Genomic DNA, 13,146 nt, shown 5'->3' with positions numbered 1-13,146 from the left:
ATCCTCACAGGATTAGCATTCTCTTTCAACTATAGCTAGCTAGCTTCTATTATTACCAGTAGCTAGTTCTACTAGATAAACAAAATTAGTTTAATTAGTAATTAGTTATCAAGTATGAATCTGCATGATCTGCTTATATGTTTATATAATTTACATTATTAACTGAAAACATTGAATTAGTAATTATGAGTTAAAAATGTTTGTCAGTATCATCCATCCACTTTCTGTACCCCTTATCCTACACAGGGTCACAGGGACATGGTGCATGAGGCAGGGGACACCCTGGGCAAGGTACCAACCAATCGCAGGGTACACTCACACACACAATTTAGAGATGGCAATCAGCCTACATCACAACTTTGGACTGTAGGAGGAAACCAGAGTACGCAGAGGAAACCCCTGAAGCACAGGGAGAACATGCAAACTTCACACACACAGGGTGGAAGCGGGAATCAAACCCCCAACCCCAGAGAGGCAAGACAAATGTGCTAACCACTAAGCCACCTTGTCCACCTTGCCCATACATCTATTCAAGGCAGACATGTTAATAACTTCACATATGTTCTTCAGTATCTTGAACACTTCACTTTCAGGAAAAAGGGTATTAAACTGTACTCTTCCCTAATCACTGGGATCTTTAGAGAGTATTTTTGTAATATTTTACTTAGAAAGGTGCATTAGGGGTTTATCAGGAACTTAACAGGAACCTGTTAAGAAGTGTGGAACTGAGCAGATCCGTCGGAACCCAGGAACTTTTTCAGGAACTCAGGAACCTTTTGGGGTATCCAGGAACTTTTTTCAGGAATCCAGTTATGTTTTTAGGAAATAAGAAACATTTTCAGGATCCCAAGAATTTTCTTTTAGTAATCAAGGACCTTTTTATGTATCCAGAACATATGAGGACCTCAGGAAACCTTTTAGGAAGCAAGGTACTTTTTCAGGAACTCGGGAACCATTTCAAGATCCCATGAATCTTTTTAGGAATCCAGGAACTTTTTTAGGAATGCAGGAACTTATCAGGACCCCAGGAACTTTTACAGAAACTCTGGAACTTTCAGTGTGATAACATTAAAGGAACCATATGAGACTAATGGTACATAACTATATCTTGGACCTCTCTGCATCCTGGAAGAAGCACATTGGTCACATGGGCCTTGTGCTGGGTCCAGAGAGAGTTCTCATGGAGGAGAAAGTGGTGCTGAAATCACCTACCCCCAGAGTAGCTTCAGAGGTACTAGGAAACCTGAAAAATTACCTATGGACATGAGAAGTCTCTGGTAAGTTTCTTTTTTAGAAGCTTTAGAACTGTTGCTGCTCTTCTCACTACTCTTATTTAAACATGTTCTGCACTGGCTTCTTGGTTACCAGCAACAAAAGTGACAATCTCAAAGCTGAAACATCTATTCCATCCAAATCCTGAGATACCATTTATACTCAAGGTGGATCTCTCAAAGGTGGGGATGGGGACTGTCTTATCTTAATCAAGGTACTCTGGCAAAAGGTACACCCAGCCTTCTTCAGACAGCTTCCTCCAAGACCCTATCAAGTAGGGTCTATCTGAAAGAATGGTGTTGCTGGCTAGAAGGTGCCCTCCATCCACTTGTGGTGAGCATTAGGTGTATAACAATGCAATAACTTGATGATGTGCATTGTGGGAATGTACGATTCACATAGTGCATATTATCATTCTATTAATTATTCATCTAATGCAGTTGCGCTGTTTGAACACCAATCCCAAAAGCTCCGCATCTCAACGACTGACAGGTATTATACATTATATGGTTACACAACCACATTATAACAGTTAAAATGAGCTCTTCAGTGGCTTTCAAATGACACCAGCTCCACGTCGTTGTGGTCTACAGAGCAGCAGGCCACGGAAACCTGGCATTTTATACGACTTTGGAGCTCTATTTCATATTAAACCTCTGTTCATAGTGATGTATGAAACCAACAGCCATGTCACTTTACAGTCCTTTATCAAAAATATTCTCCATCATTTTGTCATGATCTACATCAGTAATATTTTGGTTCACATCCTGGGAGGAGCAAATTGGTCACTTTGGGACAGACCCATCCATGTTCCAGCAAATGTTTTGAACATTTTGGACGGCTGGGGAACATTGTACAGGTAGAGAGACTATTCTGGAAGCTTGGCCAGTTACTGTGCAGTCCCTGTGATGGCCAGCAGGGGGAATAGTGTTAGTTTCTCACTTGGGCTGAAGATACCCAGGACTCTTTGTTTAGTTCATCAGGAAAAAACGTCCTTATAATGTATCCTTGATTATCAAATTCCTCTCTTCCACTGGAACCCTGCCTGAGAGAAGGTCCCAGCAAATGATGAATGGTTTCAGAGCAGTATCAGTACCTGAAACACACTCAGGTCTAGCTTGAGTGCACTATCCCTTACCAGAAGAAGCAAGGAGATTACCATTACTGAATACCAGCAGGGAAAAGGGTATGACTTGACACCAAAACCACCAAATTCAATACAAGATTCAGTACCCAACTGATCAGTCCATTTAGTATGCAGGCTATACCTACCACCCTCATACAAAATTAAACCTATGTTCATGTACTGTGCTGTGTAAAAAGTATTTGCCCCCATAAGATTTCTCCTGTTTTTGTGTATTTCTCATACTAGTTTTAAATCTTCAAACAAAATACAACATAAGACAAAGGCAACCTGAGTAAACATTTAATACAGTTTTAATTAATAATTTTTTTTATGGATGCAATAAAAGGTTATCCAAAACCTATCACCCATGTGGAAAACTAATTGCCCCCTTAAGGTACTTTCTCACTGAACGCAAAACGATTGATCGTCTTCAGCTAATTCACGCCTGCACGATAGGTGGCGCTGACCGAGAATGCATTTTACACCTGCACACTAGGTGGCACAACCCACTGTTCAGCTGATGATCGTCTTTCATCACCGAGAAGAAGAATCACGTAACTGTTGGCACAGAGCACCACAACACAAACTGTTAAGAAGAAAGTTTTTTGTGTTTTTTAAACAGCACCATCAAGCTGTATTAGTCTGAATGAAATAATGTGAAATATATGTATATATAATATAAATATAAATATAATGCAGTAACAGCAGTGGGACAAAACCCCAGTTTAAAGCCCAAAACCAGCCCAGATTCTTCGTGGAGGAAGAACTTTGAAAAATGAAGTGACAGTTCAGTTCTTACTATCTCATTATATTTATTACTGTTTTACATGTTTTAAAAGAAATATAAAAATAAATAACAAATGACATACTGAGTATTGTTTTCTGCTACAAAAATCCAACTGTAACATTATGGAAATAAATATCAGTTTTCATTCAATCAAATATGAAGTATTTCAGTAACAAATATACATTTCGGCAGCTACCTCACGCCACGGCGTGTGATGACAGTTTGTTTGCATCTCCATGGTACATGGTGTGTGTGTGTGTGTGTGAGAGAGAGAGAGAGAGAGAGAGAGAGAGAGAGAGAGCACGCTCACTGAGCGAACAGCACTTTTTAATTCTACAGTGAAAATCAGTCTTCTTGTGGACATACTTACTGCCCAGTCTCAGTAGGCCTGTTTTATGAAATGTCGGATAAGAACGTTTCTGTTCATCTACTCCTGTATTTTGCATCTTGTATCATCAGAATATAAGTGGAAGCCCATATTATGTTTTATCGATAACAGAAAAAAAAAACCTAAGCAAAAACAATAGAAGACCTAGAATGATCCTTTACTGCACTGTTAATGCTAGCTAAATCTACACACACACATATTAACATTAGCGATCAGGCTAACTACATAGTTAGCACTGATTTTTTTTCAAGGCTAACAATGCCATGGTAAGTGTGTAAATAGTAAACTTCAATTCCCTCACTGAGTTTACAGAATCCCACACAGAGGCTTTCCCTTGCACGTTTTGGTTAAATATTCCCACTTTCCTTTTTGTATGGAACGCAGTTTTATTATTCATGTGTGTGTGTGTGTGTTTTCCGTGATATGCATCCTGTTTGTCTGACAGCCTATTCCTCCTCCCCTATTATACAATGCATGAGAGAAAGAGCTATCTGAGAGAGAGAGACAAGAAGAGAGACAAACAGAGTGACAGAAAAAGAGACAAAGAGAGAGAGGCAGATAGAGATAGAGAGAGAGAGAGAGAGAGAGAGAGAGAGAGAGAGAAGAAGAAGAAGAAAGAAATAGAGACAGACAGACAGGTGGCCAGAGGGAATAAAGAGAGACAGTTTAAGGCGAATCAGCTTTGGATTGTTTATTTAAAAGCGCGCCTCATTTCCTCCTGTTTTACTCACACACCTAGCGCATTAGCTATTAGCTCAGCCACGCTTTCTCTGTCTGGCACTGCCATGCTGCACTAATTAGAGTGTGTACACACTTTCTGCCAAACCAGCACTCTCTCTCTCTCTCTCTCTCTCTCTCTCTCACTCACTCTCTTACACACACACACTACTGTTGTATGTATTACATTAGCGCGTACTGGAAGTTTGGCGATAGCCATCACATATTTTTACCTTTAACGCTCAATAATACAGCAGAACGTCTATGGAAGTCATAAACTTTGACAAAGGAAAGTAAACACACAATACACTCAACGGTCAAGTAGTTACAGTAGTGAGAATGCTGTTACTGTTGCTAAGCAACCAGGAAATAGGAAAACTAAAGCCAAATGTAAGTTAGCTACTGACTGAGGCTAACAATCTAGATAACAAGCACATACGCCTTACAGGCACAGTCAGAGAGGAAACGAGACAGAACCATTCGGAACATCAAAATTTACATCAGACGTTTCACTAAATTACTGACAAAAGACTAAAATAACACTGTAATTACACTTAGCATTGACTGCTAACTCCATTTCCATGGGTTCCACCATAACAATAAACATCAACATTGCACGTTTGTGAATATCTGAAGAGTGAGCCGGTCAGGTGGGAAGTTCTCGTAAACATGGCCCAGATGTAATAATGTCATTAGTGACAGCTGCAGTGAGTTGATTAATAGTGATAGATGACTCACCACAAGCTACGTCATTGTTTTTTAAAGGAACAGTTACACCAAATGAAAATGAAACACACGCCACGTCCTCATGGTTACGCAAATGCAGTCACTTCAGTTTGCCGTTTTGTGCTGGAACAACAGGTGTTGCCAGCTAACAGCTTGCAGATTAGTATTGTGTACTTAAATGTGGTTTCATGCAAACATTCTAAACATTTTATTCTTTATTTTTCATAGCCATATTTACAAACTATCAAAACTGCTGTCTTCATAGATAATAGCCCTCCTTCTGTGTTTGTAGTGAGACTGGTCATTTTCAGGAAGATGATGATGATGAAGAAGAGAAAGAAGGAAAGAAGCAAAAGAGAAATGTCAGTGGTTACTGTCAGGGCTGAGTGGGCAATTCAGAAATTCAGCAAGAGAACACCACCTGACTGACCAAACAGGACCAGATTATTAACGGTGCCAGTGGAGATCTCCACCAAACCTTAAAGGACTTTTATTTTAATCCCTGGTTCAATTCATACAGTGGAGATCAGGTTAAAGGTGTAAAACAATGTAACTAACCCCACCCCTGACTACCATGTGGAGGGCTCAAGTACTGAGAAGGTCCACAATTTTATTTCTCAATATGAAAACCAAAGTGCTCCAAGTGGTCGTACAACACTACCTTCAATATTGCGAGTCCCATTTGTCCCATTATCTTGTTTGTAGATTTCAGCTCTAAAGTACCACCAGAATCTGTTGAAATGTTCTGGTACTCCTTGAAGCTGTCCACCTGATTTCAAGGAGCCCTTGAAGAAGACCAGGATGTTACCTTTCAGAGTTAAAACACCTGCCACTGAGATGGTACCTTCAAGGGTATGCTGTTTGTAAAAAGAACTTTAAAAGTTCTTTAAGCTACATATTTGCAACCCTAAGATTAAAATGGTCTGTACCTTGTGGAACAAAGATACACCAGTACAGCACAATACATGGTTTCCTAACATTGTGTCGTAAATGTGGTGGAATGGAGGTTGATGACAAACCAACATGGAAATACCTGATTACCCGATCCATTGGAACCTCATGACAGGTTAACGGCGCATGGTCCATCACTGGACCCAACTCTCTGAACAAATTTAATTCTGTAGGGTCTCCTTCAGAAACTTGCTTCAGCTCCAGGCCTCCTTCTTGGCTCTTCTTTTTCTGCATACCCAAAATGAAACCGCCAAAGTCCACCATGTGAGGTCTTGCAAGTGTTCTCCAGGGCATCAAAGAGGAGGACAGTCATGCCCTAATGTAGGTAACATTCCTTCATCTTCAGTAAATGCTCTATCCTTCTCAGTGTGAGGGATGATCCAGAGATGGGCGGAAACCAGAAGAAACCCAAATGAACCCGGGGAGAACTCCATGCAGATGGCAATCCGAGCTCAAGATAAAACCAGGAACCTTGGAGATGTGATGTGGCAACACTTCCCTCTGAGAGCTGAGAGCTGTTATAATTACCTGTATGTTGTGGTAGAGGAACTGCCAGGGGAGCAGATCTAGGATCTGGCAGGTTTTATCCACTTGGACACTAGATTACAAGTTTAGACGTTTTTCCCAATGTCAGCGAGGCTATTCAGAAGATTTCTGATAACTTGGTGGAGTTGGCTTGGGGCTAAATGTTGGATATGATGTCATCACAGGTTATTCTTCCCTTCTTTGTAAGGTAGCTGTGGTTTACTTTAATTCAAAGATTGTTTACCATATTAGCAGGTCTCACAGACAAGCACTATGACGTGAATGTGGTAATGTGCTTGGATTAGCTAGTTAGCTACCTTAGGTAAGGATTCTACGAGTTACACGAGGCAGTTCTCACACATGTTAAGAGCAATGTCGGGTAAAGCAATTAAATTAATTTCTATATGGACACATGGAACATCTCACCACGACACACACTGGCGTGTCAGGAAAACAAATCAACGTTTTTCATTCTATTCCAGTTCAATGTGGTGATCTGTAGTTATACAGGATACATATACACATTACATCTGGCAACGTTTTCAGTTTGAACACAATATTCACACTAAAAATGACTAGCATGCTACATGAGCACTACATACACAATTTAACGCACATGGAGAGTATGCATGAATTAGCTTTCACCAAGTTGCTAGCTAGCTAAAATACTCATGTATTGAAATCCTTGGCTAGATTTAGCATGATGTTTCATATGTTATTGCCTTGCTCATAGCTACAATAGATACTACCTTCTCTGCTAGCATGCAAGCTAAGGTTTGCCTTAAAGACTTCCAGACTGCTTATGCATAACTAAACTAATTAGTTACTTAGCTAAATCAGCTTGCTGTTTGGTACAAGAGCTGTTTAAAGACCAGAGCTGTGTTTATATCCAGTCTAGGCTAGCAGTTTATTGTAAACCAGCATGAACAATGTGACATAACCGAGGGACGTCGTGCAGAGACTTCACTTGACGTGCCATTTTGCGAGATTGGTCGTTACAAATCAGATGAATGATGTTGAGGAGTGGCGATCCTCTTATTTCAGTCATAGCACTTGTCGTGCAATTTTAACACTGCCCCCTGCAGTACTGGAGCACTCTAGCGGTAAACATGCCTTGATAATTAGGCTGTCGTTGTTAGTACACATTTATGATAATATCATTAATGAAACCATGATAAAATGTTTGTTGATTATCGTGATGAGAGAGTGTGATATTACTGCATGTGTGAGATGGTGAAGAGGTATGACAAACTAATATTATGGAGAATCTGTGTGTGTGTGTGTGTGTGTGTGTGTGTGTGTGTGTGTGTGTGTGTGGACTAGGGGGCTGCACTACGGTGATATAATGAGAAGACTCTACCTCCTTTTTTTTTTCCTGTGGAGCGGCAATTAATTGCGAGGGCGATGATGGCGGGTCATTACCACTCAGTTCCTCCAGGAGCGCCGCAGGCGCAGCGGACACACACACACACACACACATACACACACACACACACACACACTCTTTGTGAGGTGAGGACGGCTTCGGCTTTTCAATTAGCAGATGGAAATTTCACTTCCGACTCCCCGCTTTGCCCTCCCCCACTCCCCCCCCCCCCTTTACCCCTCGCCCCCCCCCCCTCCCTCCTTGCCTTGAATTTTCCGTGCGTGTAAACCTCCTGACATCTCGGGATTATAGCAGCTCTGCTCCTTATTAATGTGACTTTAACCTCCACCGCCATCTTTACGGATATACTGCAGCTCATGCGGATGATAATGCATCTGAACACTGCATCTGAACACTGTACACATTCAGGACACAAACTCTTTATTTACTCTGATGACCTTTTTTTTAATGACGTTTATAATGGTTAAAGGAAAATCTTTTATATTTAAACAATAAGACTATATGTCACACGTTTAATACATTGTAAGGTTTATTATGTAATGCAGTATTTTAATTAGCTTCTTCTTTTTTTTTTTTTTTTTACATTTAATTGATCTCATCTTATCTCCAGTATCCAATGTGCTTTATTTAATAATATATTCTATGATGAATATGTCATATTTAACTCATTATAACATCATAACCAGTCCAGTGTGCCGTAAAATCAGCCTCTTTCTGCTTTTCACCATTTTTGTTTTCTGTTTTTCTTTGTGTTGAATTTTCCATCAGCTGCATCTCAATCCATTGGACACAGTGCCCCCTAGTGGTGTATTATAACGTAACAGTATAAATAGAGTGTAAAATAATGTAAAATTGTATCAAATAAATGTGGTGTAAAATAGTGTAAAGTATTTTTTATGTAAAATTGTATAAAGTGTGAAATAGTGTAAACTAATGTAAAATGTTATAAATACTGTGACAGTGTAGAATAGTATAGAAATAATGTCAGATCGTATAAATAGTATACAAGTAAGTTAAATAGTATGAATAGTGTGTGAAATAAAAAGTAAAGTATAAAAATAAAATAGTGTATAGACTACACTAATGTAAAATTATTTTTTTTTTAAATAATGTGTGAAAGTGTAAAAGAGTAAAAAAAAATATGAAAAATAGTATAAAAACTGTAAAAAATAATGTCAACTGGTTTAAATAATGTGAGGAATAGTGTGCAGAAATGTAAATTAATGTAAAAGAGCATGTAAAATAATGTCAAATACTATAAATGGTGTCTGAAATAGTGTAAAATTATATACACTGATGTAAAAATTGTGGGAAAAGTGTAAAGTAATATACAAATAATGTAAATGTCACATAATAAACGTAAAGGACACTAAGATGAACGTAAGTGCGGATCTTCTTTGTCCGGCCTTTTCCCATATGTACTTGGGGTCGGCGTTCCTAATCTTTTGTCTCCAGATTGCTCTGTTCTGGGTCGTCAATGGGTCTATATTGTCTATAGCGAGGTCTTTATTTATAACATCCGTCCATGTTAGGCGGGGTCTTCCACGGCTTCTCTTTCCTGTACCAAGCTCCAGCACTTTTCTGGTCATGTGGTATTCTGGTTTTCTTGTCACATGTCCGTACCATCATAGGCGCGCTTCAGTCAATTTTTCAGGTAATGCTCTGACTTTAAAACTGCCCCTGATAAATTGGTTTGGAACCTTATCTCGGCGTGTCACTCCTGCAGACCATCTCAGCATTCTCATTTCATTTACACTTAGCTTTTCTGTCTGCTGTTCTTTAAGTGGCCAGCATTCAGCACGCACGGTATGTTAAAGCAGGTCTCACAGCGGACTTATAAATCTTGCCTTTGATTTGCACTGGCATTCTTTTGTCACAGAGCACTCGTGTTAAACGTCTCCATTTCAGCCACCCTGCATTCGCGCGACTCGTGATATCCGCGTCAATAGAACCATCGCTAGATAGAATGCTCCCGAGGTATTTAAAATTGGTGACTGAGTTAAGTGCGGAGTTTTGGAGTGAAATTGTGTAATGTTCGTTGCTGTTTGAAAAGGTGCAGTGCATATATTCGGTCTTCTGTCTGCTTATTCTAAGGCCAGCATTTTCCAGCACAGCTCTCCAATCTTCCAGGTGTTGTTGGAGCTCTCTTGGGTCTTCACTGATAAGGACGACATCATCTGCGTAGAGAATGTCCCAGGGTCTTGAATGTTGCACCTCCGCCATTACGTTATTCATCACCAGGTTAAAAAGTAGGGGGCTGAGTGCCGAACCTTGATGAACTCCTACTCTCACTTCAAAACAGTCGCTGATTCCTGCTGTGCAACGCACCTTAGTGGTTACGCCTTCATATATGTCGGCCACTATATTGATGAGACATTTGGGCACTTAGTGATTGTAGAGCGTGCCATATTACTGGTCTCGGAACACGGTTGAAAGCTTTTTCTAAATCTATAAACACCGTGTGTAGATCTTTCTTGTTGTCTCTGTGCTTTTCCATAAGGATTCGAATGTAGGATGCACGCAAGTGCAGATAAGAGCTTTGTTTAAAGAGAGGCAGGCAGACAAATCCAAAACATCAGACAATAGAGTGGTCAAGAAACAGGCAATGGGTCAGATGATTGACAAACAGGCATGAACGAGATCAAAACAATAACACGAACCGAGAACAAACAAACTTATGTAATACTTCGCAAAGTCTAAATGTTCACAAAGTCTCTTCTATACTGTTGTTGTGAGTGCGTGTGAGATTGGATGCAGGTGTGTGTGATTAGAATGAGTGTTCTGTGTGTGTGTGTGTGTGTGTGTCTGTGTGTGTGTGTGTGTGTGTGTGTGTGTGTGTGTGTGTGTGTGTTCTGGGAATTGAAGTCAAGCCACGTGGCCATGTTTGTATGTTTGTAGGCTGCCGTGCAGTATGGGACATGTAGTCACTGGTTTGCTACGATATGACAGTAAAATAGTATAAATGTGTGAAATAGTGTAAAATAGAATAAAATATAATGACAAATAGTATAAATAATGTGGGAATAGTGGACAAAAATATAAACTAATGTAAAAAAAGTGTGTGAAATCATGTAAACTAGTATAAATAGTATGTGAAATAATAATAAATAGAAAAATAGAGTATAAAGTAGTATAAATATTGTGTGTAAATAATGTTTATAATAAATAATATCCTGTGGCATACAAGGAGATGATGGTGGGTTAAAAAGAGTTTAAAAGAAAGAAAGTCAAAAAAAATAAAGAAAAAACTAGAAGAAATAATAATTCACGAGAGATAATAGTACTGTGCTGGCTCTACACACACTGTAATAGTTATAAGCTCCACTAGAGGGCAGTGTGGTACGTGTTTACTTCAACAATATACCACAAGATGGCAGTTATTGTGAATAACACACGGCTTCGAGCGTTTCATTGTTTTATACAAAGTAAAAAAATAAAAAAATAAAAAAGTAAAACGATTCAACTACGGACATTATTTCAAATGTTTATTTTTATCTTACTTTTAATATCAGCCAATTCTTCCAGTAAAGTGTGTTGTTGTGTTAACAATCTACGATTCTTATTGTATAGTGCAAAAATTACAATTAATAATAATAATAATAATAATAATAATAATAATAATAATAATAAACAGCTTGGAGTAACATGAACTGTTCTTCAGCGCCGGTGATCAGCAGAATGATGAAGTTTGGTGAATAAAAAATGTCAATCATCGTTAGAATGTTTTTCAAAGTGTTGTATAAATAAGCAAAAAACCACGATGATTATTGATTATTTTCCTGTAACAGCACACCCCAAGCATTTTACTCCTCTTATACCACAGCAATTTACCAACAATTACAATCTATTTATTAAAGAACAACACATTATACTTTTTTATATTTAATGTTCTGTAAGCAAGTTCGTTCCTGTTCTAACTCACGTTATAACAGCTAATAAGACAAACAAATACATAAGACTTAATAAGACACAACTCATCATGTTACCATAGAAACCACACAGAAGTGTAAACGCCTCTGTCCTGAAGATGTGGGAAACCTTAAAGTTACAGCTTTACCTCTGACTGTTACACAGTGCTGACACTGGAGACTCCTTCCATACATGTGAGATAAACATCTCCTTACTTTAGGAAATCTTCACCATGTCAACGATTCCACACGTTTCTAATCCGTTTATGTGGAGCATCTGCTGTACACGTCCCTGTGAATGAGCTGTTGCTATAGAAACGATACCGTATTATAAAGATGCATTAATATAAACCTGCACTACTGTCAGAGCTGCGGTTTTAGAAAACTAATCACCATCTCCTGACCCAAAAACAGTCCAGAACTCTGTGGTGTGAAATATACTCGTGTGTTAAGTATATACAGGTGACCACTAGAGGGCAGTGTTAATAATGAAATATAAACGCATCATCATTATTTGTTAATTCTTGCATCATCTTATTATTTACATTTACATTTACATTTACATTTATTGATTTAGCAGACTCTTTTATCCAAAGCGACTTACAAATGAGAAAATACAAGCAAATTCCTGTTTCCTGTTATTCCTGTTTCATTCCTCAAACCTTTAACACTCCAATTAAACAAATGTTCTATATTTAACTCAAATTATTTGTAGGAAGAACAAGAAAACAGAAAATTCTCTGTGTGTGTGTGTGTGTGTGTGTGTGTGTGTGTGTGTGTGAAAGAGAGAGAGAGAGAGAGAGAGAGAGAGAGAGAGAGGTTTATATATAAAGTAGTATACATTGTTTTACATTTTCAGTGAAATCTAAACTAATCCTCATGCACTCACTCACTGCTTTTTGTCCGTTTTTGTATTCCAGCACATTTGACACGCATGACCTTTGACCTTTCTGCTCATCTAGATTAGTTTATTGGCTGATTACTGACAGGTGACCAGAAGGGGCATTTTCACTCCCTCTTTTTATCCTAAACAAAGAGTTTATAGCACACAGAGGGCAGCGGGGTGATCACCTCTCAGGCTCTGTTAAACACTAACCATCCTTCCCTTTCTCTCTCCTTATCTCTCCCTCCTTCCCTTTCTCTTTCTTTCTCTCTCCTTATCTCTCCCTTCTTCCCCTTATCTCTCTTTATCTCTGCATCCTTCCCTTTCTCCTTGCATGTTCCTTCTGAAATTATTTTTTAAATGTGTTAAACTTAAAACATAAAATAAATAAATAAATAAAGTAAATCCTAACCCTAACCCTAGAATAGTAAAGACTTCTTCAATTACTGATGGACTCAACTTTCAGGAAACACACA

Source organism: Ictalurus furcatus, chromosome 3 (genome assembly GCF_023375685.1).
Source record: "Ictalurus furcatus strain D&B chromosome 3, Billie_1.0, whole genome shotgun sequence".
Taxonomy (NCBI): domain Eukaryota; kingdom Metazoa; phylum Chordata; class Actinopteri; order Siluriformes; family Ictaluridae; genus Ictalurus; species Ictalurus furcatus.
The sequence above is the reverse complement of the archived record's forward strand: the minus strand, read 5'-3'. Positions refer to the sequence as shown.